Source organism: Anser cygnoides, chromosome 3 (genome assembly GCF_040182565.1).
Source record: "Anser cygnoides isolate HZ-2024a breed goose chromosome 3, Taihu_goose_T2T_genome, whole genome shotgun sequence".
Taxonomy (NCBI): domain Eukaryota; kingdom Metazoa; phylum Chordata; class Aves; order Anseriformes; family Anatidae; genus Anser; species Anser cygnoides.
This window is the reverse complement of record NC_089875.1, coordinates 6,385,096-6,391,805: the sequence shown is the minus strand read 5'-3', so window position 1 is coordinate 6,391,805 and position 6,710 is coordinate 6,385,096.

Below are 6,710 nucleotides of genomic sequence, written 5' to 3'. Positions count from 1 at the left end.
AAATACGATTTTTAATGTAGCACCAGGCGGTGTTTTTTTTTCTGCCTCAGAATGCTTTTCATGTACGGCTTTGGATGACTCGACTCCCAGACAAAACATCTTTCTTCGAAATTTTGCTCTGGTTTCCTTTACCTCTGCGAACGGGAGAACAGCACCTTATTAGAGACAAAATTGATGAGTCTCTATGAATCATTGCTTGGAGTTTGGAAAGGAAAAAAGAAATTTGGCAAGCCTATAGTCGGTAATATGTGCTTCTAAAACCTACTCTTTGAAAGGGCCAAGTTATTACATTGTGAAAAGTAGTTACTCAGCACGTGCTGTAACTTTTCATAGGGATTTTTAGGCCAAATTTAAAGAGTGCTAATGATTTTGAATGCCAAACTTGAGACCCTACAGCAGGATGAGGTTTTAACAAGATTTGAACTGCCCTCCCTCCCCCCAGGTTATGCCTCCTTTAGAGATCTGGATATCTGGTGCCTGAAAATTAAAGCACTTCACATCTGCAGTCATGGAAAGTCTTGGCCTTCGCATCCTTTTCAGTGTATCAAGAGTGAACTCCCACCAAAGGCAGTGGGAAAGCTCCTGGCACTCGCCAACCTATGTTGGCATGCTGGGAACGTCATTCATTATTAAAAAGAGGGAAAAACCACGACTGCAAGCGCCTTGTTCGGCAACCTGAGCGCTCGCAGTGACGGGGCACACCGCTGCCCTGCAGACAGCCTGCTTCAGCTACTGGGGGTGACCTGGCCACGGCAACTGGGAACTAATTTATTCTGCTTCTCAATTACCTCACCCAAGTCAGCTAGCACTGTGGGGAAGCCTGCCGAAAGGTTCTCCGACAGTGGCTTGTACCGGATGCTTTAGAAGATGGCATAACCTGAGGGGGATGTGCGGTAAGGGCCAGCACCTACTCTTTTATTCCTCTTATTCATTTATGATTTTAATAAATAGTTAAAGATACTTGCGAAGGCAGACTAGAGATAACGTAGTTAATATTAGAGCATAATTCCTAGAGCTTGCCAAACAGCATAAACAGGTGCTACTGCAGGGAGGGCACGGAAGCTGAGCCTGATTCCTCCACTTCCAGCACTCGGGCTTGCTGCGAGCCTGCGAAGCTGAGCTGGTGGTAAAGCAGGCAGGCCACAAGGCCAGACCTCAGGGAGCCCAGCCCTCAGCCCTGAGCCCCCGAATCACCTCCAGGTCCCCCATCGGCCATCTGGCTCCCCAGTGGTGCAGCTCCACTGCAATTTGAGCCCATCTTTAACGTTTCCCAAAGAAAGAGGAGACGAAAACAAAAGGATCATTTACTTCCTCTAATTGAGAAACAAGATAGGAAGCCAGATAAGCCAAGGAAAATTGGCATGACTCCACAGACTTCAACTGATGCCAGAGAGCAGGGTGATGAGCGCGGCAGAAAGGATAGGAGCACGCTATTGCTGCTGCCTTGTGACAGCAGTACCGGTCTGTTACCCGATGCACTTCATCCTCGGGTACAAAAGTGCTTTACAAGGAGGGCAGTGTCACAGAAATGAAGTTGCTTCGATTTACCCAGAAGGAGCTAAGCCAACCTTCTTTTCCTTGTCATTCACAATGTGACTTTTTTCCTTGCTAAGACAAAAATAATGTAGTGCTAGTTGTTGCCAAATAGCCACTTTTGGAACTTGGGCCCAGTCATTTTTAGCTATGCAAACTTGGCACGAACCAAGTGTTGCCTATGGATGGAGTTTACAGTGTGGGAAGCTTGCCAGAATCCTATTGCAGCCTACTTTGAGGTCTGGTGCTTCACCTTCTCACCCTACAACAAAGATTAAATAGTGTTCTAGCAAGGAAAAAACAGAAAACACCTGATGCTATTTTTTTCCCTTCCCTCCTTTGGATTCTAGGAATTAAGAGTACACAGGAGATGAACTTTGATAATGCCATGAGCAAAAACATGGCTTCGCCTGAAGCCAGCAGTACTTCCCCAGGCTGTGAATATTTATGTACAACACACACATAAATGCACATGCACACACGGGTGTCTTTACAGGAGTCTGGTAGGAGTGCTCTCCTCTCACCCGTTTCTTAAGGGCACAAAGAAAGAAAAAAGCTGTTAAAAAAAAAAAAAAAGACAAACATTGTGAAACAATCCAAAGTTACAGGATCCGTACTTTTTAAAGGATACTCAGCAGCCCTGGGGTTAGCAGTGGCTGCTGAACAGTGACTCAGAGGAGGGACAGAAATACTCAACAGAGCTTGTACATCCTTTGATTGGGGCAGAATGGGGTTTCCCCCCTCAAAAACTATCCCCCAGGGAGCAGACAATGAACAGTGGTGTCAAGGGAGTTGGAGAAGCTGCAACCACTCCTCTGGGCATCGCACGCCCTGCTTCGGATCCTCTTGCTGGTGAGGGACCCAGAAGTGGAAGCCCCAGCACTGCCCTCCCTGGTCCCTTCTTGCCTACAGCATCAGTGAGAGGTCATCAGCGCATCCACGGCTTTCCTCTCTGCACAGGGGAAATGGGAAGGGACAAAAACCCACAACGTGCCCTCAGAGAGGAGAGTTACATCCCTGCTCGAGCCTACTTCGCATTTCCTATGTCTGCCACAGGACACAGGAACAGAGCAGGATGGAGATGTTCCCCTGGACCAGCTCTCCTTCGCCTCTCTGAAAGAATAGCTGAAACGAGAGGGGAGGGTGTGGGTGGGAGGGGACCATGGAAAGATTGATGTAAATTCATTTTTAAAAGCCAAACAGATGAAAATAATTTTCACAGCCCCACAGCTGTTCTATGTATTTTTTTTGGACCGAGCCCGAGCAAAATGCGGTGCAGATAATAGCCCTTACTTTGGGTAGATAAGCCCCGCGTAATCAAACCAGCAGCACAGCCCCAGTGTCTCTGCGTCCTGGCAGCTGGTGAGCTCAGTGACAGATGAGCATCTTCTCTCCCCCTTCTTGGGGTCCTTGTCCCCCCTCCAACACGGTCTGTCTGGGTTAGGTGCAGTCTTTGGTGGGCTGCTGCCTGCCCACCGTGCTCTGGTTCCAGCGGAGCCCCACGTGAGTCCAGCCCTGCCCTGGGCTTTCCCTGCTCCCTGCCCACACCTTTGGGCATGAAACAGAGTGGACAAAAAAACGAGAGAAGGAGCAGGACCTAAGTCCTGAAGTTCTTTGAGGCGACATTGCCAAGCCTCGGACCACAGCAACGACAGACGGACTTACAGTCGCGTTTATCCTCCGTTATTTTCCTATAAACCAACCCTGCCAGCAGCTGGCCAGTGCTTTCTGCAGCTTCTGCAGCGCTTTGTGGAGCAAGAGCTTAGACTGGTTTTCAAAAGCTACAAAAATCTCTCTGTTTGGGATCCAGACAACACATGTCCAGGAACTCACTGTCGTGCTCCGTGTCCCAGTGCTTGGTAGGAGGCAGAGCTGCCTTTTCCGCAGGAGGGCCCCGGCGCCCCACGGGCATCCTCTGAATGGGGATGAAGCCTGCTGCGAAGCGACGGGGTCATTTTGTGTCAATCCTGAGTGATTTTCCTCCTAAAGTCAGCCTGAGCCCGACCCTAGTCATCACCGGGCTCTGGGACAGCCTCCGAAAGAAATGGTGGGGAATATGAAATGCTGCGATGCTTTCAAGAGTCCAAGCTGGCACCTCCTCCTGCCTAGAGGTTCCTCAATGGCTTTGAAAACCTTGCTCTAAATGTTTTATCTGGGACCGTTTCATTAAAAGGGAAGTGTTTAAAATGGCTTTTATAAAAATTGCTGAGGCTCTGAAAGCAATACCTCGGGCAGATGCAAGTGGGGTGTACAAAAAGCAACTGCTAAAGGCAACACCAAGTGGAACAGCTCATGGGCTTCAGAGCAGGCTGAGGGCACCTGGGCTCAGCAACTTCCATTCCTGAGCATACTTAGCCCAGATCCCCACCTGAGGCTCTTCGGATGAGGAACAAGAGGCCTGGGGGTGCTCCCCTGCATGCAGCCCCCTCAGCACAGGGCTATCGCTGCGTGGTTTTTATGCACAGCGGCACAATATAAAATCCATTTAGAAACTGGGCTCGCTCGCTGTTATTAAAGAATCCATCAGTGAATTTCATTTTTTATTGGTTCAGTTACAAAACTCACAGCGGTGTGTTGTGTTTGTTTTTCCAGAGCACCAATAAAAATCTTTTTGATTAAAAAAATTGAGAGAGGGAGAGAGAAAGAAAGAAAAAGGAAAGGAATGAAAAGCTGACCTGGCGTAACCCATGAGAGCGCTGAGTCTCAGCGGTGTTATATAAAAAGCGCCAAGAGGCAGCAAATCCAATTGCTGAGCAACTGCTCGACTGTGGCTACAACCAGCAACAATCAAAACCCGTTTATGACAGCATTTTTTTTTCATAAAAATAAGCACAATCAAGCTCTGCTATATTAAACCAGGTTTTGTCATAGACCAAACACTGAAGGAGAATTATGGCAGATGTAGAGCCCCAGGAGGAAAGCACAAAGCTCTCTTTGCTTTTCCATGGTGCCAATCCTGCCATACACAGCCAGCACAGCTGGCTCCAGGTATTTGGGATGCTACACTGCCATACTGCTCCACAGCTGTCAAGCAATCTACACTAGACATTTTTCCTTCTCATTTATGGGCACGCAAACATTTCAAAATCCGCTGCCTTTGTGTGACCTGCAATCCCATCTGGCCTATATCTAATCAGCTGCAACCAAGATGGAAATTGTGAGCAAGGTGACAATTACAATAGATCCCATAAAGACAAATATCCCAAAGATGGTAGCCACACCACATCAGGTGCTATACAGAAAAATTGTGGACACGTCCCAAGTCAGGGCCACTTACTCCTGTAGGACTAAGCACAGCAAAATGAGAGCCGAGCTGCACTGGAATTGGCATCCAGTTTTCCAAAATGATGCCTATGAAAAGCAAATCCAAGCAGCTTCATTTCCATTTATATGGATTGGTTGAAATTCTATGCAACTGAAAATATATTGTAACAGCATTATTAGGATGGAGCTGTAATAGGAAATCAATTTTCTTTTTTTCTTTAGAGTGAAAATAAAACTAAATGCATATAGTTCATATTACAGAGAATTCTACTTAGCAGAACAGAGCTGGTTCATTTTTTAAAAAGAAAAATAGGTGAATTCCGACTCTTATCAATTATTTCTCAAAATACAATTTTGTGTAACTGTACTTAGAGAGAACAAGCAATTACAGAAAAAGAAAACAATTGCTTTAAAAATACATAATTTTCCCCATCTCAATTATGAAAACGAATTTTCAAAATATCAACTAAATTTATACAGTTCAGTTATTAGATGAAAAAATGCAAGTGGGATAAACACCAGCATTCAGAGCATTTCATTTCTGTTCCTTTTTTTTGTCAACCCTAGAAAAAGAAAATAGATCCTATTTTATTCACAAATGCTTGTCAGATATTTTATCTGTTACAGCTTGTGGGATGTTAATGTGCTGCTTGCTTTGGCTGCTCATTACTAGGTGCTGATTCTTGGCCAGCCACCAGAGAACCAGGAACACGTCCCACGAGAGCATGGGTGCTGGTGTGAAGGCACGGGTTTTGGTGTGAATTCCCACAGACATCATAAACCAGAGACGCCTCCATGGTCAAGAAATGGGGAACAAATGTGGCCGACGCGAACGGCTGTCCAGAACAGGAATTGATATTTGCAAACACTCTGTCATCTCTGGCTATCTTTAGAGAAGGTCTTTAGAGGACCACGAATCCTGCTAAAAATCAGACAGCTGATGTGTCGCTAAGCCTCTTGGATGCTTTCAGAAATCCCTGCTCTGGAGCTTGTCTAACTTGGAAAAGAAACCAAGGGCAGCTCTGATGGAATATATACTTATCAATGTCTGCATGGGTGGATGCTGATAGCGCCTTTATCAGGTTCAGCTTAATCCCCTTGGGAAACAAGCCATTAAATAATCCCTCGGAGGCAGCGGAGCGCAGGAGCACACACTCGGGGCAGCGCTGAGCTTCGCAGCCTTGCTCCCCGCCTCTGCAAGCGCCTGGCCTTCAGATAAGGAGGTGTTAACCGAGTGGGAAGTTGGTCGCAGGCAAAATCTCCTAATTCTTGGGAAAAGTCACACAGCTACACAAGAGCAGCAACCCGTGTTGTTGTTCTGTCTTCCTGTGGGTGGGAAATGAACAGCCCGAGCAAATAACATGGTGCAGGAAACCTTTGGGGATTAAAACATGATACGCTGTGTTTCAGCGGGGATTTAGATAGGCCTCCCAGAAGAAGGAATGTTTCCCTCATGGCCTCTAGATTACCTTGGTGCTTTTGTTGCTGTCTTCTTTCACCATGAGCTTTCATTTGGAGGGAAGTCATTCGCCACTGCGATGCGTGTATAGAAAGCAGCAAACTCCAAGCACTGTTTTTGCAGGGGCCTTTTTCTTTCCACCCCATCGGCAGAACAGATCTTACATGGACAGAAAAAAACTATTATGCTAAGCCTGTTCCTAGGACAGGAAAAGTCCTCTCCCATCCTCATTAACATTGTAAAAAGTATTTCAGGCTTGCAAGTGCTATAGGAAGGGTTTGACAGACATGACTGTTGACCCAATATATTAGCAAGGATTGGAAAACAACCGGTTGAAGCTTTCTGAACACGACCGTCAGCGTGACTGCCAAAGAAAGCATCAGCACCCGTTAATTCATGAACCAACATGCGATTTGCAGAAACACTTACATGGCTTAAAAAGGCTAAATCCTGC